The sequence below is a fragment of the Manacus vitellinus genome, unplaced genomic scaffold (assembly GCF_001715985.3).
Source record: "Manacus vitellinus isolate BGI_N305 unplaced genomic scaffold, ASM171598v3 scaffold_45_pilon, whole genome shotgun sequence".
Classification (NCBI taxonomy): domain Eukaryota; kingdom Metazoa; phylum Chordata; class Aves; order Passeriformes; family Pipridae; genus Manacus; species Manacus vitellinus.
This window is the reverse complement of record NW_021940571.1, coordinates 1,541,831-1,565,581: the sequence shown is the minus strand read 5'-3', so window position 1 is coordinate 1,565,581 and position 23,751 is coordinate 1,541,831. Positions and strand designations below refer to the sequence as shown.

At 43.3% G+C, this 23,751-nt stretch overlaps 1 protein-coding gene across 1 annotated transcript in view; it reads right to left on the bottom strand.

The window, feature by feature from the left end:
- RSRC1 (arginine and serine rich coiled-coil 1) overlaps window positions 1-23,751 on the bottom strand; it is a 103,929-nt gene that overhangs the window by 19,777 nt on the left and 60,401 nt on the right. The window lies entirely within an intron of this gene.

Below are 23,751 nucleotides of genomic sequence, written 5' to 3'. Positions count from 1 at the left end.
AAAAAAATGGTCATCACCAATAACTCATTTTCTAAACAGCACCAGTAACGTGCATCAGCCTGTCTGGGCTTGAGAGCTGCTCACAGGAGGGGGGTTCAGTGCTTTTGGAAAGACTCAATGGATGGATATCAGCATCACTTCTATGGTCAGTTCTGTGAGAAACACATCTCCCAGGCCCCAGGGACAAGACAAAATCCTCCAACACATGGACAGCATTATTTTCCTCTTAATTACTGAGGATGAGGAAAATGGAAAATTAACAGCACCGAAAAGGAACTTTAATTGAACAGCTCAGCAGCTTCTCTTCCTGGGTTTTGCAGCAGAGCCAGAGAGGAGCATTTTCCCCAGGATTTCACCAGGAATTCCTCATCTGCAAAGAACCACAGGCTTCAGCTGTGTTGATGTTTCTGGGAATGGGAAAGGCCACACCTTCTCTCTGTGTAAATAAGATTATTTGAGAGTGAGATCTGGTGTAGGAGGGGATTCTCCACCGTGGTTCTGTGGCTCCATTGGTGCTGCCACAGCACAGGATTGGCCAGGGAAGGGAAGGGAGCTGGGGAAGGAGAGGTTGAGGGAGCTGGGGGGGCTCAGCCTGGAGAAAAGGAGGCTCAGGGGGGACCTTCTGGCTCTGCAACCCCCTGACAGGAGGGGGGAACCTCTATTGAACCTCTGGGGTGGTGGAAGCCCTCAAGGTTTGGGAAGCACAGAGCCACTCCCTGATGGATGGATGGATGGACATTGGAGTGATGCTTCAATCCTGACCAGCCTCACACTGTGCTGAGGTAAAACAGTCCCAGGAAAATCTGTTAATTAAAAGAAACCCAAAGAATATGAATTATTCCAAGGTAGAAATTTGGGGCTGGAAAGCACAGCAAAGCTCATGGAAGAGCCCCTGCAGCAGAGCCCTCTCCCAGCACCACGGGAGAAGCAGGGAAGGTGCACGGAAAAGGCTCAGCCTCACACTAAGAATTCATTTTACTGTCAAAATTCAAACAAGAGGAGTGTCAGAACACCCACCAACTGCAAACCACAAGGCACTTGGAAAATAAACTAATTCAACATAATTGTGGACTGTCCAGCTCTTCAAAGTTGAAAATACAAGATGTATTTGGGGAAAAGAAAGCACTGAAACTCAAAAAACACACATGGACATCCCATCTAAAGATGCAGCCAAACCATCCACGATGCTCATCAGAAAGACTTCACCCTTTCTTTTAAACACAAACATTTTTGCACTTATAAAATATTCAATCAGCTCACATAGAAAAATACAAGTAGAATCCATTATTAATTTACAAGGCCCTGTTTAATTTACATGCTATTTTTTTCTGGTATATTAAATTTATCAAGGCTGGTGGAGATCCTCCCTGCTGAATATTCATGGGCTGACGTGGAAAATTATCTCTTCTACATCCAACAAACTCCAACACAAACTCCAAACAACCCCTTGCTGTGACACCACCAGACACACTTTCTATCGTCCCAATTTATGCTGGTTTTCTATATTTTTGTCTTTTCAGCTCATGATATGAGAACATTTCCCCCCAGATTTAAACAGCACATTCTTAGAGGTCTTCCCATCCTAGAGGGCTTTTCCAACCTAAATGAGTCTGTGATTCTGTGAGTCTGTGATTCCATGAATTCATGATTCCATGATTCTATGATTCCATGAATCCACGATTCTGTGATTCCATGAATCCATGAATCCATGATTCTATGATTCCATGAATCCATGATTCTGGTGGCCACTTGCCCAGTCCATCCATAAACACGGCCCCTCTCACTGCCACGAGGGCTCTGTGTTTATCCCTGTCCTCCCTAATTAGGTTGTAATTCCCAAACACCACAAGTTCCTGCCATTGCTGTCCCAACTATGACGTGTCATTTCATTACCCCAGACTCCAATTACAGATGCTGGAGATTCCTGAGCACGAGGATGGATCCAGAGCTCACAGTCACAGTTAAAAATTCCCTGTAAGCCCAAATCTGTTTGCAGGGAGTTGTTATCCCACCGATTCTTCCCGGTGTAGGGTTGTTATTTCTCGCCCCTCACAGCCAGACAGGTTTTCCAGAATATTAAATGTATTTTTGGCAGAAGATACATCCAGTACCACGTGACTCGACTAGAAAAACACAAGCAAAACCCAAAAGTTTTCTTAGTCTTATAACCAAGATATTTGATATATTTAATACATATTGTATGTTTGATATATTTGATATATATTGTATAACCAAGGTATTGGTATTTACTGAGTATTACCAAGACATTTGCCTATCTTGGGTATAACCAAGAGATTTAATATATTTGCTATAACCAAGATATTTGATATATTTGGTGTAACCAAGGTACTTGTTTATATTGGGTATAACCAGGATATTTTGAGTATAACCATGAGATTTAATATATTTGCTATAACCAAGGTATAACCAAGATATTTGATATATTAGGTATAACCAAGATATTGGATATATAGGGTATAACCAAGATATTTGATATATAGGGTACAACCAAGATATTTGATATATAGGGTATAACCAAGATATTTGATATATTGGGTATAACCAAGATATTTGTCTATGTTGGGTATAACCAAGATATTTGTGATGATTTTTCGTGCCAACCAGGCAATTTCTCACTAGTTTCTTTAATTGTTACCATTTCCAGGAGGCAGCTTGTGGAAAACCTGCTGGGCAGAAATGGCCCAGGGCCAGGAGAAAGCAGAGCACGAAGGAAATCCCACAAACCCGCCGACCACAAAACAGCTCGAGCGACTCTCGAGCCTAAACGGGTTAAATATTCAAACCCAACTTCTCTGGAGAGAAGGAGGCACGTCCATCCCTGGCCAGAATATTAACATGCTGGTCAGAAACCCAGGAGGGAGCATCGGCTGAGCAGGGACACGGGGTGTTGGGCAGGGAAAGGGAAGAGCTGACAGATCAAATCCCGCTCCGGCGAGCGGGGCCGACCTCCCCGAAGACTGCCCGGCTCCCGGTGCCTGCCTGCCGGATTAAGACTGCCTTTCTCATCACTTAATGCTTATTTTCATCACTTTGCTTAAAATATTGATAATCAATTAGGGCTACGTCTGTTTTGCCACAGAATCTGTGTCACAGTCTATCAGACTGTCAGGGCCAATTCAATCCTCATTCAAAGTTAATTTTTGCTTCATAAATCTGCCTTTGGAGGAGTCATTAGGCGCCGAACATCGCCCGAGGTGCAATCACCTATTCTCTTTCATTAGAGGCAGGCAGGGAAGGTGAGGGAGATTATTAGAACTTTGGAATGATCACAAAGCAGCGTGCTGCCTGTCACATCCCCCCAACACTTCATTCATCTCGCCAACTCGCTGCCAACGCTTAAAATGGACATTATTCATGACCATCTGTGACACGCTGAATATTCCGGAGCGGGAGTGATGGAAAAGCCGTGCCCTGCTTGGACTGGGAAATTAATTCCGTGGTCAGAACAATTAGGAAGAGAACAAACTCGGTTTGGGGTGTTGTTTTTAGCCCTCCAAGATGTTCTGCTGCTGTTTCAGGAATGCGGTTTTTTAAACGTAAATCCGTGAGGGGAAAAACAGGCTGAAAAGGGGACACGGGGTTGTTGGGAAGGAAATGGCAGGAAGTGACAGATAAAATAAGGGACATGGGATGCTGGGAAAGAAAAGGTAAGAAGTGACAGATAAAATAAGGGATGGGGTTGTTGGGAAGGGAAAGGTAAGAAGTGACAGATAAAATCCTGTTCCAGCGAGCGGGGCCGATGACCCCAAAGATTCCCCATATCCCAGTGGCTGCCTCCTGTCTAGAGTGTGACCCCTCTAGGTGGTCAAACCCTGTATTTCATGGTCCTGAAGAACAATGTGCATTTCCTTTACTGTGGAAACAAGTTGTTGGGTTGTTTTTTTTAAGCAATTCCCAAATTTAAGCGTTTCTAAAATGCAGCCAAATGAGATCCCCACACTGGATTTGGATGAGCTGCCCCATTAAATTACAGTACTTCACTCCTGCTGGACAAGCAGCTCAGCATGGGGAATAGATTTCCAAAATCAAATGTATTTATTGCTCTTTCTCTCCTTCCAAGGAGCACGTGGCATTTTTAAGGGAAAAACAGCAAAAATGCTGGTGCAAGACACCACCATCCAAAAAATTCATTAGACTCCACCATTTTCCATGCACTATCCCTCAATCCATGCAAGGGTTTAAGATGTACTTTAAGGACCAGTCATTTACATCTAATGAAATAACATCAAGTAATTCCTTGAATTTCATTACCAAAGTCAAAAGAACAGTAATTTACATTTTTTTCCCTGGTATAACCAGGAAAATGGTGTTACCATTAGCAAACCTCTCATAGCCTCTGTTGTTCTCCTCCCAAAATGTCCTTATTTTCCAGAATTAAGGACCAACGAGGCACAGTTCCACTGACTCCACTCGAGCCAAGCACATTTACCCCAGCTGAGGGTCTGGCACTCCACATTTATAACAATAATCCTAGTGAAGGCTTAATCAGCAGATCTTGGCGAGCTACATTCATCTATTATTTAGGGCACTCCTAATTCCCTTCTTTCTGCCACTGTTTCCCCCACACACACACACGTTGGATAAAAAAATCCAACTGAAATATGTTTTAACTCTGAGGATGAACTGGCTCCAATTGCTTCCATGGCTCCTGACTCACTGCAGGGGCTGCTGTGGAATATTCCAAAGGTTTGCTGCCATCCCAGAAAAGGCTGTGCATTCCCCACCTCTTCTAATCAACTGATGCTTCTCCTTGGACCTGCTGCCCCAACCTGCAGCCGAGCTGAGGAAAACAGAGGAATTGGATGCAATTCCTGTATCCTCGGATATTTGGTCTTGGAGAGGAAATTAGTTCTTGGAATAATTCAGTCATTCCAATGGAAACGTTTAAATGGCACCTTCTATCCGAGTTTCTTTTGGGGAAAAGGGGTGGGAATCATGGAATCATTAAGGTTGGATCATCAAGTCCAACTGTCAATCCAGCACCACCACCACGTCCTCGAGTGCCACATCCACCACATTCTGTGAACACTTCCAGGGATGACTCCAAGACTTCCCTGGGCAGCCTGTTCCAATGCCTGACCGCCTTTTCCGTGAAGAAATTTTTCCTAAAATCTAATCTGAACTTCCCCTGGCATGACCTGGGGCCATTTCCTTAGGTCGAGGCCACTTCCTTAACTTAAAGAGGAAAGAAGAGTTTTCTCTTCCTTAAGGGAAGAGGAAGGAAGAGCTTGGGAAAGGAAAAGGATGGCCCAGAGTTAAACATTCCCCTAAACTACTGAGCTAAGAGGCAGCAACATTTAGGAGGAAAAAAAAATAAATTCCAAGTATAAAAACTGAAGGAGTAAAAGGTTGGTTTTTTTTTTACATCCTTCAGGAATCATTTTCAGCTCAACTGGAAAACTGAGAAGTGGTTGATATGAAATACTCCAATTTTGATACAACTTATTTAAACTGTTTTTATCTGGACTTGTTTCTTTCCCCCTGGCACAGCATGGATGGAAAAGGAGAGGACAATGGAGGGTCTTCTGCTCACAGGGATGTCATGGAGCTGGTGAGCAGGTGAAAGGAGGGAGGCCAAGTTGGGTGGGTGTGGAGTAACCTGGTCCAGTGGAAGTTGTCCCTGCCCATGCCATGGAAGAAATGCTTTTAAAATCATCATTAAAATTATGAAAGATAAATTTAGGTTGGGTTTTTTCCCCTCGATGGCTTCAGCACTCCCAGGAACCAGCCCTTTCCTGTGAGGATCTCAGACTAAACCTGCAGGAAGCCTCTTGTACAGAAGGTCTCAACCAAGCCCTCCATCTCCATGGACTGTGTTCCATCCTACCTCCCACCTCCCAAGGGACACTCAATCCATCCTTCTGGAATGTGCCAGCTCCAATTCCCCACTGCACCTGCATGAGAAATCAGCCCTGTGTTGGACCAACCACGGACCTGCACAAGGAAATGTAACAGCTTGTCCATATAATTTCACAAATAAATTAAAAAAGCAATTGCTTAAAATATAACCACTAATAAAAATTATTTAAATGATTTCTGGAAAAAAACCTGGCACTGTGCCTCAAATCCAGTTGTCATTCCAGCCTGTGGATTGGGAATGACAGTTGGCTTTTCTCCTCAGGGTTAAGGGCAGAATTCTTGCTGACAGCCTGTCAGCAACCCTGAAAAATTCCCTCCCAAAACTTCGATCCCAAACGAGCCCTTCTTTCATCTGCCAATTTCCCAACGTCAGGAATCACCACGTTAAGTGGAAATGGAGGAGACGACAACTCGGCTGCCACGGAGAGGAAGCCAGAAACCACGGAGCACTTCCAGCTGATCCCAGGGAACACGGCTGGGAGGAGCCAAACCAGCCCCAGCACCTCATAACAGCTCTGGGAATTCCCAGCTCCTGATTCCCAACTGAATAAAAACATAAGGAATAAACCACATGGAATAAAGCCGTGGGAGTGGCTCCCATCGGTGATGCTGCCAGCACAGACCCACCCAGAGCACGGGGGTGAAATGCCCTTCTGCCCTGGTAGGTTCACATCAGGTTCACAGTAGTTTTTGGAAATAAACCTTCATAATATGTGAGTTTAATTCCCCAGATTTGTTCCTGGACACAGGCCCATGGACACCACCCTTGACCAACAGTCTTTCCCAGGAACAACAACCACCAAAACCAGTGAGAGCTGATGACCCTCGTGGTCCAGATAACAACAAATCCCAAAGATAATTACCCACATTCACTTCCCTGCTCTTCCTGGTGCAAGATCCAGGTGCCAGCTGCAGCCAAATGGAACGTGGCAGGGATAAAACATTCCTGATCAGCCTCAGGTAGGGCAGCCAGGGAACACTCCAGGGCAAATGGAACTATTCCATGTGACCCCAACCAGGAGATGGAAACACCTACTCCTTAGAAAACGCTTTGGGATACTTCCTAGATGAAAAAAGGACAACTTTTATTCCTTCTCTGTGACTTTCTGAACAGAACCACTCACTAAGAGAATAAGAGAAATTTGGGATTTCCTACTGCAGAATAAAATTAACAATATCTAAAAGACAACATTGGTAACACACAAATCCACAAGGAACCCACAGGAAGCATTTTAGAGGCTTTTTTTCCAGAAAGAAGGAACTTTGTTAACCCCACTTGTGATCATCTCCCACTTGGACCACGACATGAATGAAAAAACTCTTTGTGAAGCAACAAAAAACAAAGAGGATCAAAAAATACTTTTTGTAAGTTATTTTTTAAACCTGTAAGCCCATAAACACCAAGACATCATTAAAGAAAGTGAGTATTAGCACCAAATAGTGTCAATCCATAAAGATCTTGAACGGGGCATTGGAAAATCAGGAACCAAGGTGGAAAACTCCCGGGTGTGGGCGCGGGGAACTCGCAGGATTTACTGTGCCATAACTGCAGAATCATGAGACAGGAATCCAAAAGAACTTGACATCTGGCACCAAAAGGGGGAGTGTGTGTCAAGGAAAGATTTGTGGGAAAGACCTACAGCCCATGCCAAGGCACACTCGATTACACCGGGATAGCCTTGGGAGCGGGAACGCGGGGCCGGGAACGCGGAGAGCACGGAACTCATCCCGGCGGCAAAAATGATGGGAAACCCTCCGTTCTCAGCTTGTACTGTTAACTACTGCAATCATTTACTGTACTCAGCATTATTAAATACTCCCCCAGGATAAAAGAGGTAAATATATTGCTTAAATATTCAGTGGCTGCTGTAAAATCTCATTCCCGATTAAGTGATGAAGATGAAGAAATGCTGCTGAAAACAAACAATTTATCTTCCCAGTGCTCCTGGAATGCTGCCAGGGGCTCTGTGGGCTGGAATTCAATAGCTGCATTAAAAGGAAACTACAGCCCTACAACACACAGGGCTGAACATCCCTGAGTAAACAGTTTGCTGCAGTGAGGCTTCAGTAACTCACCAAGGAATCTGGGCTCTCAAACGTTTTTTCGGGAGTGTTGGATTCCTCAAATAAATGCTTGTTTTTAAAAGTCCTAGTAGAGTCCATTAGAGTGAGTGGGAAAACAGACAGGTCCAAGCCTGAAAAGCACCAAAGGAGTGATTTCTAGGAGAGATTTGTCATCCCCAAGGAAGGCACCTCCAAGGGCAGATCTGATAATATACACCTGCATTTCCACTGCTCATCTGCAACCTTGAGAGATCCCAACCGGCTCTCACAACTCTGGGCAGCATAATTTTACTTCAGACACATGTGCATCTATATATTTGTATAAAGCTGCAATGAAGTAATAAATAAACAGCCTCAGTCAGCACCAGAAATTCCATAAACTTTCCCAAATTAAGTTTTACTTACAGCTGGCTTTAACTTAGGCCGGGAGCGCTCTGCAAGCTCTGCTGCTGCACTTCCAGAGCGTGTTTCTGTCATTCTTAGAAAATAGAAACAATTTGAAATATTAAAACCTCCCTGAAGGTTGAATGGAGAGGGGATACACAAAACCGTGCAGAACTGGTAGCAGAGCCCCTCTGCTGAGGCTCAGCATCCATCCAGAAGGATCTGGCTGTGAACCTGGATGTGCACCCACGGGATGTCTGTGCATGGAATCTGTGATTTCAAACCAAGATCTAAGATTTGTGTTAATCACATATTCCTTAATTGCACTGCTCTGGGTGGGTGAGACCTTAAAGCTCATCCAGTTCCAGCTGTGGCTGCCCCTGGATCCCTGGAAGTGTCCAAAGCCAGGTTGGACAGGGCTTGGAGCAACCTGGGCTAGTGGAAGGTATCCCTGCCCATGGCAGGAGTGGGGCTGGATGATCTTTAAGGTCCCTCCCAACCCAAATCATCCCATGATTCTGTAACACAGTCTTTTAAAAAATCATCACTTCTTGGGGGATAAATTTCATCGTAACATTTTTTGACACAAAAGATTACTTTTAAAATTGGCACAAACATTGCAACCAGCATAAGAACTATCCCTGAAAAACACATTTAACTGCTTCAACCCCTGTTTTCTCGCAGCACTTGATTTCCACTCCTTTGAACAGCCCCAGTCAATAACAACCAGGCCAGACCAGTCCTGAGCCTACGTGGTAAAAGCAGGTACTACAGCAGTGCTGGTCGAAGGGGCTGTGCCGGGCACGGGTCAGCTCAGGGAAGCATCCCTGTGTCCTGGAGCCGCGCTCCTCGTGCCCTTCCCGCTCTCCCGGGGTCCCGGGGCATCGCCCCCATCGATCCCTTCCCGTCTCCAGCCCGATCGATGCCGGGCCAGCTCTTTAATTACACCAGTGCTGAGGGGAACTCATCGATCCCTGCTCTGGGGGACACTCCACTGCCCCCCAAAGCTCAGCAAAGCCAGGGATTCATCCCGGAGCAGTGCCCACGGACAGGCCAAGGAACTCTCCTTGCTGTGGGCTGGGAGCTCCCCCTGGCAGGTGTCACGCTCTGAGCGTGGGCTCATTACTCTAATTAATACAATATTAGCAACAGAGCTTCCTATCGATCCCTGACCCTCCTTTCCAATAGGAAATTCCAGGCTGGGAGGGAGGGACGTGGAGACCAACAGGTTTAAGGGTTTTAATCCACACCAGCTCTATGTTATCAATCCTAAAAGTCCTGTTGATTTCTTCCAACAGCAAAAGGGATTTTACTATTATCCTTCATTAACTACTTTGTTACCAGTAAATCAGTTTTAAAAATAGTTTAAAAATACCCCAAACAGATATATCTTAATAAATATGAATAATAATAAATCGATTTTAAAAATAGTTTAAAAATACCCCAAACAGATATATTTTAATAAATATGAATAACAATAAATCGATTTTAAAAATAGTTTAAAAATACCCCAAACACATTTTAATAACTATGAATAATAATAAACAATCTAATAACATTAATACACAAAAATTAACAAGTTTAAATTAATAATGAAGCTGAGGTTTGATTTTAACAAAATAAAACTTATAGAACCACAGAATCATTAAGGTTGGAAAAGACCTTCAGGACCATCGAGTCCAACTTTCAAGAATTATTTATGTTGTTATAAAGTAAAATGTTTCTTTCCATCACTTAATGATGAAAACATCTAAATATAAATGACTGCATATGGAATGTACTGTCATGTGCACATTTCATGGATACAACACAGAAAAAAATGACAGTACTCCTGAAATCATAATAAAAGTGGGAAGTATTTGAAATTTTTTATTTCCCCCCCCCCAAGTTTACAGTGCACCAGGGATGTTCCTTATTAGCAGGATCAATTCCACACGGATCAAATCATACAGGATTCCCTAATCCCCCAACTTTGTCCTTTAAAACTCATTTAGAGCCTCATTCCCTCTCTCTGGAGGGGTGGGCAGCACTAATGGGCACCCCCTGCCTCCCCCCAGCTCTGCCTTTTCATTCCCTATTCCCACAGGTGCTTCTCCTTGGAAATGCCCAAATGGCATCAACCTGTTGTCCAGCACATCCCTGAAAAGCTGAGCCTGCTGGAGAATTCCCCCAGGAATTGAAGCCCTGTGACCACCTCAAGCTGTTCCTCTGGCTGGGGGGGGGGAAAGAGTCAGGGGGAAGTGAAATAAATCTTATTTTAAGGGAGGAAAATTCCAAGTGGGATCATTTAAAGTAACTCCTCGTGTGCCAAATACACTACTGCCTATAAACTGGGGAAAAACTGGGAAATATCAAGGGTTGTGAAGGTGCTAAAGGGGTTTTTTGTGTTTAAACACAGCGACAATGTGGCTGTTAACAAAACCTGACACTTGTAACACAAACCGTGTCACATCAGGTGCTGCTGCACACAGTCCCTGCTGAAAAATTGGGGGAAAATTGGGAAATGTGGAGTGTTTTGACAGTGCTAAGGGAATTTTTGTGTTTAAACACAGTGATATCGTAGTTGTTAACAAAATCTGAGACTTCTAATAGAAAATATAAAATATAAACACGTTACTTGGCCTGCAGGGGACATCAAAAGCTCTGCCCAAGCCCAGCTACAGCCCTTACTTTGTAAAATATCTTGTATTCCTCTTGAACACGTTGGGTTTATTTCCATGCCACAAAGGGAAGGAAGGGCTGCACTGCTATTCCTGTGGTGGCACTCAAAGCCCCATTCCCAAGGGATGAGATTGGAAACCACCACCAGGACACCCACAGGATTTGTCCACCTCGGCAGGAACAGCCCGGTGAGGGAAGGGGGTGTCCCAAACCAGCTCCTGAGGGAACATCCCAAAAGAAATCTGTTTTTAACACATAAAATGACAGCCCATTCCACAGGTTTCTGCACATAATCTTAGTGCCAGGGGAGAGGAATTCCCAGCAACAATATTTAGGGATTCCCAGCACTCTTTGCAACTATAAATCCACTAAAACTAAAAATCCACTGTCAATATTTGAGGTTATTGCAGGGCCAGATTACAGGAATTCTCCATAAAAATATTTAGGGATTCCCAACACTCTTTGCAACTCTAACTGTCAATATTTGGGATTATTATTCACTTCTAAGATTAGGTAAACATGTGCTGCTGGCTCAAGTTTTCCAGTGGAAATGGTGAACAGTGCTGAGTTCAGCTGGACTTGATGATCTCGGAGGTTTTTTCCAACCTTAATGATTCCATGATATAATTTTCTACTCGGAAAAAGAATCAACTTGTATTTTCACACCAAAAAAAAAAAAAACAAAAAAAACAAAACCACCACAGAAAGAAAAAAAGCTAAACATTAAATTGCTGCTTCAACAAACTGTTATTCCATGTCTCACCAGTCCATTAAAGGCAGTAATTTAATCAGTTTGTATTTTCTCGGGAAAATCTCATTCAGAGAAATTTTATTGCCAGCGATCTAAATAGTAAATACTTATTATCCCCTCCAAATGAGGTTTTGCTTGCCAAGGGCAAACCCACGGCTGTTATTGGAGAGCTCTGTCAGAGCACAAGAAGTTAAAAAGGTTATAAAGATCCCATTAATGTCACGGCACTGTCGGGGGAGGGCCTGCGAGTGCTCAGTAATTGAGGCCTTTATTCAGTGTATTAGCACGGCCAAGGGCCCGTTAATAGGGTGCTTTAGGCTTTATTTGCCTCAGCCCCATAATCACCTCCACACAGTGAATCCTGTAAATTTATCTGCTGGAGAGCACCGAGGGTTTTATCATCCTGGGGAGGCTCAGGCTTGGAATAAAATGGCAATAATCTCCAGCTTTAAGGCAAAGAGGAGGCACAGCCCGTGGGGCCAGGAGCAAGTGGTGATGGGGACTAATTGGGGACTAACTGGGGACAGTGACATGGGAAGAGCACTGGGAAAGGGGACAGGGAAGTGTGTGTTTCACCACAAAAACGCTGGGAATAAGGATGTAAAATAAGCTCTGAGCAGTCAGTCTGTAATGCTGAGAAACCTGGAAATGGTACAGCCCAAAAGGCAATATTAAGATAGACAAAAAGTAATATATTTCTCACTGGGAGGGTGGGGAGGCCCTGGCACAGGCTGCCCAGAGAAGCTGTGGCTGCTCCTGCATCCCTGTAAGTGTCCAAGGCCAGGTTGGACAGGGCTTGGAGCCACCTGGGCTGGTGGAAGGTGTCCCTGCCCATGGCAGGGGTGGCACTGGATGGGCTTTAAGGTCCCTCCGACCCAAACCAGTCTGGGATTCCATGTGCTCTTCCACAACTTATTTCTTTTTCCCCCTGAGCTTCCCCACACTCCAGACCAGGAAATCCAGGACAAAATGTTCCTGCAAGTCAGGAAGGTGTGGGAGCCAAACCCAGAGGTGCAGGTGGGCACATCAATGGGAGGGAGAATCCCAGACTGGGTTGGGTTGGAAGGGACCTCAGAGCCCATCCTGTTCCACCCCTGCCATGGGCAGGGACACCTTCCACGAGCCCAGGTCTCTCCAAGCCCCGTCCAACCTGGCCTTGGACACTCCCAGGGATCCAGGGGCAGCCACAGCTTCAAATTCCAGGATGAAATTCTGTTGCTTATTTCCAAAAACAACTGCTCCTATTTCCCCTTTTCATACTGACACAGGAATTAATAGAAAACACTAATTAATAGAAACTCTGCTCAGAACACCAATTCACTGCATTTTCAGTAAAACAACCTGCCAGGCACAACTTCAGTTATTATCAGTTTTCAGTGTGGAAATTAATTAATTCCTATTAAAATCCTTGATAACACAAGCAAAACCAGACACTGCTGCCTCCCCCTTCCTCCAGTGTCCTGTAAATACCCAATAAAATAAATGACACCTCATTTAGTCTCCACTGGTGCAGTTAATGACCCTGAGCCTGGACACAGCTCCATCCCCACAGAGCTCCGTGCTCAGCTCATGTAGGACCAGCTCAGGGTTCCAAGCACTTGTTCTTTTTCAACATAAATGTGAATACCCCATTTTCCATAAAGAACTGAGAAATCCATGATGGAGCCTTCCCTTCATGCTTTCTTGCCCTGAGTTAATACCAGTGGAATCACAATTTGCTCTTCCTCAAAGAGCCTCATCACTGCAAAATCATTCACACTTCTCAGAGAAGACTCTCCAAGGCCTTAAGATCAACAGCATAAAATGCTCAAAAGCTTTAAGAAAATACTCTGATTAAACAGTTTTATTGAGTATTTTAAGAACATCAAGAGATACTTGATGGCTTAAACAAAGAAGCCTGTCCAGAAGTCTTCAATAATAAATTACACTGTACCCACAGAGAAGAGCAATGGAACAGGAATTAAAGGGAGGATCTGACATTAAAGCACCTAATTTGATTTTTCACATAAGCTGTGTTTTGAAATACTTCTTTTTTTCCTTGCTGGGGTAATCAATACAACTGAGTGGCAAAGGACAGAAGTTTTCATTATGGTTGCCTCTTATTAAAGACCCCATTTTGCCCTTTCCAATGGATCACAGTGTAATTCCTTAATGGGCTTGTGGCCACATGGCTGCAATCACTGGCTGCACATTTAATTCAGGGTGAACTTTCCTGGCTGCACATTTGGAAGAGTGTTAGAAGAAACTTCAGCTCTTCGTTCAAAAAAAAAAAGAAGGCTAAAACTCACCTCTCTGTCTGTGTGTAGACATAAATATGGTGTCTACCTGCCAATAAACTGCTCAAATAAAGAACAGACACTGTTTTTACCATTTTATCACGTTCTAAAAGGCATCCAGGGGGTGCTTCAAATCACAGCTCTGCCTCTCTCTCCCTTTCCCACTCTTTGGTTTAGGATCAGAGGAAGATCGTTCAGGTCTCCCCTCCCAGCCAAACACCACACAAGGAATCAGGAGCTGGAAATGCCACAGGCAAACACAGCTCTGGGCAGGGAAGGTTTGCTCATCACAGATTTGGGAGCTGTTTTTCAGGAGGCTCTGAATGCTCCCTCAGCTGTTACTGTGTGAAGCTCCCAGAGCGGATCCTGAGAGGGTTTGAGCTGCCAGGGAAGTTCTTCAAAGGGAAGATACTCGTTTGCCTTTGGATAAAATTATTAGTAAATAAAATAAAGATACAACTTGAACACCTTCCACTAGCCCAGGTTGCTCCAAGCCCCATCCAACCTGGCCTTGGACACCTCCAGGGATCCAGGGGCAGCCACAGCTTCTCTGGGCAACCTGTGCCAGGGCCTCCCCACCCTCACAGTCAGGAATTCCTTCCCAGCATTCCATCTATATCTCCCCTCCTTCAGCTTAAAGCCATTCCCTGTGTCCTGTCCCTCCATGCCTTGTCCCCAGTCCTTCTCCAGCTCTCCTGGAGCCCCTTCAGGCCCTACAAGGGGCTCTCAGCTCTCCCTGGAGCCTTCTCTCCTCCAGGTGAACCCCCCCAGCTCTCCCAGCCTGGCTCTAGAGGATTGTTGAAGATGTCTGTTTTCCAGTGAATTAAGGGACTACTTGTTCTAACCTTTCGTACAGAGTCCCTAATTAAATTTTAAGGAGCAAATGAAAAATCCTTTGTTTTAGACAGCTAGAACTTTAACATTTCTCAAAATAACAGCATTTATAGCATTTTAAATGATAAAGCCCTCTTATTGTTACAGAAGCTTAAAGTCTGCTTTTCAAGAGATTATGGGCAGAAAACATCGTTTAAAATCCTTTCAAAATAACTAAAGTTACCAAACACCCCCAGGACAAATCTTTAAAAAATACACATATTAAATACTCATAAAATAAAGATGTTTAAACAAGCAAAAGGAAAAAAAGAGCCTATTCTAATAGCAATTCTTCCTATTAGTCTCATAAGTATGAGGACAGATGTTTTGCTTGTTTAAAATATGTTGGGGATCTTCTCTTTAAGAGGCTTTATGGGCCTCCCACATTTGCAAAAGCATAAGTATGAGAACTCCTCTTAAACCACCCAAAAATTCCTACAAATGATGGGCAATCAGCCTTCTAAAAAGCCTAACAGGACTGAAAAAGTCTTTGCAAAACACCCCCTGCTCCATTTTAAGATTTATTTGGTTGCCACCTCACCATCATCCCTAAATCTGATGGGACACCAGGGCATTTTTCATCCCAGATGAAACTCCTCAGCTCCTGCTCAAATGAAAATCCCAAAATTATTCCAATCCCGGAGTTTGGCTTGCAGGAGGCATTAATCAGGAATCACAAATCCACAGAGCACATTAGTCAGGAGCAGTGATGATAACGACGTTGACTAATGGGCTCCGAGCTGGAAGGGTCAATCATAAACTCATCAAATGCCTCATTTCATTTCTTAATTTGGACAAACACAATTTGTTTATGGGAAAGATATCAGGTGTTCTTGCATGAATAATGGCTGTGAAAGCAAACTCCATTAATCAGCCCCTGATTACAAATGACTCCGAGATTGTTTGTTCTAATTTCATTCATTTGGGTCAACAAAGAAAACACGAGCGAACGAAACCACTTGGAGGAAACGGCACATTTAGTTCTCCAGATTTAATAAAGTCGTGATAAATGCCCTTTCAATCACTGAAACAGGAATTTTATTACCCACATTGAATACTGTTCTTGAAAAAAAATTAATGCAAGTTGATCATGTGGGCACAGAACAAGATCTTCAGGTGCTGGACAACTACTGAACTCAGAGCACTGTCCCTGTATTCCAGGTTTTCCTGAAAGGATAGATGTGAAAAGCACAAACCCAGCAGGGTTTGATTTCCACTCAGTGATGAAAATGATGGAATGATTAAAAATCTGTCCTTTAAATACAACAACAGTGAGTTCCACACCTGCAGCTGAGGGACCTTCACCTAGCACACAGCAATGGGTATCCCTGGACAGCCCTGCAGTTCTCTCCCAGTGGAAAAACAACAGCAGACAGGGTACTAATTACAGCTTCTCATCTCAGTCTGGAGCTAAGGAGGGAATGAAGATGGTGACATGGGGACCTCCAGTGCTGTTCCATCACAGACTCCCCAGGACTGTCCCAAATCACTGAGACTCCCTCAAACCATTGTTGTCCCTCAAAAGGGCACCATGAGCTAAAATCCATCAAAACAAAGGCAGTATTTATCAATTAAATCCATAGAATCACAGGATGATTTGGGTTGGAAGGACCTTAAAGTCCATGCAGTGCCACCCCCTGCCATGGGCAGGGACACCTTCCACCAGCCCAGGCTGCTCCAAGCCCCGTCCAACCTGGCCTTGGACACTCCCAGGGATGGGGCAGCCACAGCTTCTCTGGGCAACCTGTGCCAGGGCCCCACCACCCTCACAGGGAATTATAGCCTAATTTAATCTAATCTAAAGCAGAGATTCCCTTCAGATGAGGGAGAGATTCCAGCACACTGGAGATCAGGGACACCGGGACACCAATAAGCTCCCACCAGCCAGCGCTGGTGCTGCTGGGCACATGGGGCACTTTAAAGCCCTTTTCTGGGCATTCACAGTATAAAATTCAGCCACTGGATTTCATATCCATACTACAAAAACACCCTCTGCTTGCATTTGTAGAAAATCTAAACAGAAGGGTGACAAACATCCCAAGTCATTCAAGGTGGGCTCTCAGAACAAACCTCATGGACACCCATCCTGGCTGCTGCTTTACTGAGCACAGCCCAGATGAGGCACCTGGACAGACAGGAGGGGGTGACAGATCATGTAAAATAGGAGAAATTAATATTTTCCCATCAAAATTACAAAATAACATTCCCCAAAAGACACCCTAAACCAGAAACAAGCCCCACCACCACATATGGTTTCCACAGCCAGAACAGTGGATAATTAAATTACCAGTTGCTAAATATGAATTGATATAAAACTTAAGGTAACTGAAAAATTGTCTTTGACTTGAGATCAATGGCAGGACTGAAAGATTCATCTGCACATAATTAGTAGAGAGATTTGCATCAAAATCATGTATCCATATGCTGCAATAGGACTGAAGCCCATTAGTTCTCTTGTAAGGCTGAGATACTTTTGGTAGCACAAAAAAAAAAAAGGTCTCTAACAAAAAAAAAAAAGAATTTCTAAAAGCTTTAGAATTATTTCTGAAGGCAATAAATGTTCATTAACTAATAAAGTTACTCCAAAGTCTATTTATAGGCTCTGGTTTACATTATGGCCTCCCTGCAAGGGTTTCTTAATCTAGAAAAAAAAGCAGACATTCTACAAAAACGGGTCAAAGAAATTATTTTTTAATCTCTTATAAGAACCTAGAAGAGGTTCCTGAAGTGAACAGCTTTTAAACACCAACAGAATGATTACATATATTGCAAAAGTGAATTATTTAGATTCAAACACATTCTCTACCTACATTTAGTTCAAACCCTGTGTTTTTTCAGCAATCATGAAAATTAAGTTGAATTAATTGTTTAATTAATTATTATTATTATTCAAGTGTCTACTTTGCTCACCAATGACACAAACCACCTCAAAAGTCCCATATTTTGTCAGGACATGACCACTGATATGGTAAAATAGTAATTACCTGGAGTAGTGACTCTTTTTCCTGCAGTTGTTCCTTTGTATGCAGAAATTATTATTTTTTAGTGCCCTAATGAGATTATGAAGCTTTGCCAAGAGATCAGGAGCAAGGACTGGATGAAGAAATGGATCTCATGTCCAGCTGTCCCAGCAGTTGTTCGTGGCTGTGAAGCTCACTGGTGCTGACCACCAACATGAGCTCAAAGACTTTCTGCATTTTCTGAAATCCCATCTTAAACCACCTGAAATTCTCATAAAACATGTAATATAAAAATTAGTTGCCATAAGTTTATTCCAACATCAATTTTCTTTGGGTTTGTTTTTTTTTTTCCAGAACAGTTTAATTCTTACGTGGCTCAGTTTGGTTCAAGTTCTCTTTCTGTCGACATCAACAAAATGGTTTCTGACACCAAAATCTGCTGAGCAGGAATCAGCAGCTGACCCAGAAACTGGGTACATTAACTCCATAATTAGACTGATTTCCTAAATTAGCCAGTTTTTCAAGAACAGGATAAACCTCTGCTCTGGAGCCAGGCTGGGAGAGCTGGGGGGTTCACCTGGAGGAGAGAAGGCTCCAGGGAGAGCTGAGAGCCCCTTCCAGGGCCTGAAGGGGCTCCAGGAGAGCTGGAGAGGGACTTGGGACAAGGGATGGAGGGACAGGACACAGGGAATGGCTTCCCACAGACAGAGAGGAGGTTTACATGGGATATTGGGAAGGAATTCCTGGCTGTGAGGGTGGGGCCCTGGCACAGGTTGGGCAGAGAAGCTGTGGCTGCCCCATCCCTGGAAGTGTCCAAGGCCAGGTTGGAGCAACTTGGGCTAGTGGGAGGTGTCCCTGCCCATGGCAGGGGGTGGGACTGGGTGGGCTTTGAGGTCCTTCCCATCTAAACCCTTCTGGGGTTCTGTAATTGTAAAATCTTCCATCTCCAAAGATGGACCCACAGCAGGAGATATCACGAAAACGTTTGGAAGTCTCTCTGTCGAGGCACTGAGCAGAACTGAGCGGGAGAAACCTAAAAAAATTAACCATTTCACCCATCAAGACTTGTGAACTCATCTGTGGAGTGCAGGGACAGGATCAGAGGTGGCAGAATCCATCATGGATCAGATCCTCATGGAATGGAAGAGCTTTCTGAGAGTCCTGAAGCCCAGAGATCAAAACCCTTCCCCTCCACAGCTCCAGGAAGACAGAGCACTCAGCGTCTCTCCTGCCAGCAAGTGGAAATCCAACTGCACAGCCCACCTGGATCATTTGGAGGCACTTCACGAGTGTAATTCCAGTTTATTTTCCTTTGAGACAGGGAATAGTAACAAACCTCCCAGACTGGTGAAGACTCACTATGGAGAAAACTTCTTCTCCTTAGCTGGGGGTTCAAGAAATGCAGCACAAAACACCTTCAAAACCCTTTTTAGCACATTCATGTTTGCCACAGAGAGAAAAGGTAGTTCAATAAGAGATTTTTGCTCTCCAAACTCAGATTTTTATACAAATAGAAGTAAAATTCAATTATCCAAAGTGTCAATCGACTCTACTCAAAACAACTCCTTGAAATGGAGAGAAATAAGAATTTTATGTTCAATCAAACTGAGTACACCCACACAGCAACTAAATTAACCTCTGTCAATATTCAGCAAATTTTAAGCCTGTTATAAGTTCAAATTCTTGCAATTTCTGAGACAAACCTTATTTTAAAAGCAGTTTAAAATTTCCACGAAACAAGTGAAATATTTTAAGTCTTATTTCATCCTTTGTGTCTATATAGTCACACATGTTATCCATCCTCCTAAAATTCATTGCAGAATTCCAAATTCAAACAGAAGCCACGGAGTTTTCAGTGGGAAGAACACAAACAGCAAAGCTGAAAGAAAGGCATCATCAAAACGAGAAATCCATAACCACTCCATAAATTTGGCAGTTGAAAAGAAGCCCCAATAAAAGGAAATTTTTCATACTTGTTGCCACCTGCCCCCCTCCCTGCTCTGCATGGCTAGAAAAGAGCAAAATAGAGGCCAACCTATTTAACTAAACACTTTTTATTAAAGCAAAAGAAAAGCAGGAATCTATAAAGTACCAAGTGATCCTATTAGTTCCACCAGACTAAAATCATACAGTCTACGTATGTGGTCCTTTCAGCCACATCTGTTATGAGCCATTTTGATGCCCAAAAGCAGAGAATATTTGACTATATTTATCAGGCACTGACTGCAAATGGGGATTTTTCTCCTCAATAATAAAAAAGAAGCTGTAAGAATTATAAAACATTTGTGTTTGCAACAGTTAAGGCCAAATTAGTTGTTGCATTCCGTGATTTTTCTCTTTAAGGAATATGTAAAATGCAACAAAGGCACAGAATTAAAGGTGGCAATTTGATGGTGTAATTCAGAGATAATGAGCTAAATATCCAATATCCAGAATTGCAGCCAAACAGATAAATGTTAAATGCTTGTGATTTGTATTCACCCATTTTTAGTGTCGATTGTTAATGTCCCATTAGTGCCTCCATCCTGAAGTTTCCTTTAAATAAACTCCGGGACGAATTCTTTGCACAAAACCACCCCATTCTTGAGTGCTCTTTCAGCCACAGATTGAAATGCAGATTCCAAAAATACATCAGTCACTTATTTCAACTCTAGACCTTTGAAAATCCAGATCAATTGCCTTTTGTCAGCGTCTTTATATGGAGAGCAAGACATTTCTGCTTAGCACCATGGAAAAGCTTTGGGAGCCCTTTGGAAGAGGCAGGAATATTGATGGTTTGAAACGTCCACGTGCTGTTTCAGAGGAATTTATTGACATTTTTGGAATATTCATCCACGTTTGAATCTCTGCGAGGAAACACTGGCGCCACAGGGCAAATTAAGGTGTGGATGAAGAAGCTTTAAAGCTGTGAGGTTTGCTGTTTGTCCCCAGTTTAGGGTTTGAAGCGGGGGAGAACTTTTCCCCTAAAACCAGCGAGCGGAGCAACGTTTAACACAAAACCTCCCGTCCTTCTGGGCAGTGGAGTCTGGGAAAGGAATCACAGACACCCAAGTGGTTTGGCAACTGTAAGTGACAGAAGCTGAGCTAAATCCTCTGTTTACACTGGGGATTAGGAGGGGGGATTGTGCCGGGATGGTCAAGGGAACCTGCTCCCCGTCAGCCCGTGGGGCAGCGCCACAAAGGCGTGGCCTGGTAGGAAGTGACCCATAAACGGCTCCCGAGCAAGGATTTACACAAAGCCAGTCTGCCCCATAGAAACTCCATATGACCATTAACTGGCCGGCATGGCCTGCCAGGAGGCCTAATTACAGCCCTACAGAGCCCCGGAACAAAAGCTGGAGAGCTTTAGCCCAGGGATGATCTGCTTTATACTGACTTGAGAGAGTCCATATAGAGCCACAAAGAGAAAGAGGTTTAGCTTGGAAATTCTCCCAAGGGACAAAGCATTGTGGCTGAGTCTGGAAGGCCCACATGCAACATACTTCAGATGGGCTTAAAACATCCCACCCTCTCCAAATTAACATTCAACTACTGCCTGCTTAACATCTGCTCGAGCACGGCGACTTGGGGGAGCTCGTCAGGGGCTGCAAGAGCCTTCCTGGTACCTCAATATTAAGAAATCCAATTCAATAAAGTCACATAAATACGAATTTAGAGCCCAGACCAACAGCTTCTACTTGGATAAATCAAAAATCAGTTGCCTCGAGGATTAAATTGGAGGCTTTCAGCACCTCCCAGCATTGCCCTTAATGAGAACAAAGGTACTGACATTAATTACACCCACAAAGAAAAACAATATTTAACCAAGTCAGCATGAACACAAGACTTGGAGATAAAACTTCTTGCCAGCACTATAGTACCTGGATGTAAAAACAGCCACCTTCCTCTCCTCCCTCCCACACACAGGTGAATATTTTTTATTTCACCAGCTCTCCCACAACGAGAGACCAGAAGTCACAATTCCCATCTCCAAAATGCACCAGAGAGAAATAAATCTAAATAAAAAGAGCCTGTTCAACTACTTGTTACCTCCTGTCTCTTAGAGAAAGCAGTTGTTATTTCCTGAAATTACATCTAAGTTAAATTCTAAAAGCGGATTTTCCCCAAGATCCCAAATATCTGCAACAGGGAAATTCAGAGAGGAAAATAAAGACAGGAAATTCAAGAAATTGCCCAGAGAAGCTGTGGCAGCCCTGGAAGTGTCCAAGGCCAGGCTGCACGGGGCTTGGAGCAACCTGGAATAGGGGAAGGTGTCCCTGCCCATGGCAGGGGTGGCACTGGGTGAGCTTTAAGGTCCTTCCACCCCAAACCATTCCATGATTCCATGATGTCAGCAGGGATGAACCAGGAGGGGACCATCCCAAATGTCTCTCCAACACTTGTTGGTAACTTTGAGCCCCTGGTTTATTTGTCCAAACCATGGAAGAGCACAGAGTCATGACCAACCACATCCAGGTGGATAATCCGCTGGGAATAAAGCCCAGCTTTTATCCCACCCAGTGGGATTGCAGCAATTCCTGCAACATGTACAGCCAGATATTCCACAAGTTCATTCCCAGGTTTGGGATGGACTCTGTCTCGAGCCCTGCACACACAAACCACAGCTTCAATCATCGTTAACAGCTTCATTCATCGTTACCAGGGACGGAGTTAAATTATCTTATATCCAATTCTATCAAACAGCAACAACAATGAACCTGCTGACCCCGAGCTCCTGGAATGGTCTAACACAAATTTATTCTTCATTTTTAACACCAAAAGGTGTTAAATTTTGCAATGAGTAAACACACTAAAAGATGTTGAAATAACACTCCTCTCCTTCCAATTTAATAAAAATTAAATGCAATGGACTGAATGCAGGACTGGGGGAAGAAGGTGGGGGGTGATTTCATAAAGGCCTGAGATGCCCAAGACTTAAATAAAGGCAGGAAAGGACTTCTGTCTGTATTTTGGGTGGCAAAAAAAGACTTTAAGTCTCTTTGGCTCTTCATGAACCACTTACAGCTCCAATCCAAGATTCAGCCCTCAGTGGTGAATATTTAAATTTAACAATGCCACAGACCTTTGATATGTTTTTGGAAATTTTGGAGCCCAGGTCGTGATGATGTACAGCCCAGAGTTACCTTTTCTACATTAAAATTAAAATATTGAAATGAAAAACTGAGGTGTGAGCGATGGGAGCAGAACACACACATTGTGCTTTTGAGGTCAGGGCTGTCACATCTATTTTATAATTACATGTTTCAAGGAGTTATTAAAAGTTCTGGAGAACAAGGAACGAATTGGAAGGCAGACAACGCAAAAAGTTGGATTTCTTTTGGAAAACAGACACCAACAGCAATGTGAGAAGATTATTCCTAAAAACCAAAGGTTTGAAAAGGGGAAAAAATAAAAAAAATAAATAAAAAAAAAAGATTTCTCTTGGAAATTGTTGCCTTTAAGTTAAAAATGCAAATAGAAAAGTAAAGAGAAACATGGACTTATTACAATATATATGAAATACTGAAAGCTTTCCTTCTTGTGTGACAAGCTGACATAGTTTAATAAGAAAATCAAAATAGGAATGTTAATATAGGAATGTTTCTCTCTGTAGAGAATTAATTTGTAGATCTGCCTCTTGATCTGAGCTGTTTGGAAAGCTTTGGAAAAGCCTTTTGGAAAGCTTGCCATCACTTCAAATAAATAAATATAAATATATACATGTACTAATTCAGATCAGTCCTAAAAAATACGGAAAGAAAATAAAAAAAATTTAAACCCCCAAATTTTGGAGGGCACAGAATAAAGTCTCAGTAACAGCAGCAGCCAGAGGACAAATGTGTCAAGTCTAAGTGTAAAACACCACTTATTTTTATTTCCTTAAAGGGATTTACCAAGTGCCAATGACAATGCAAACCAGATT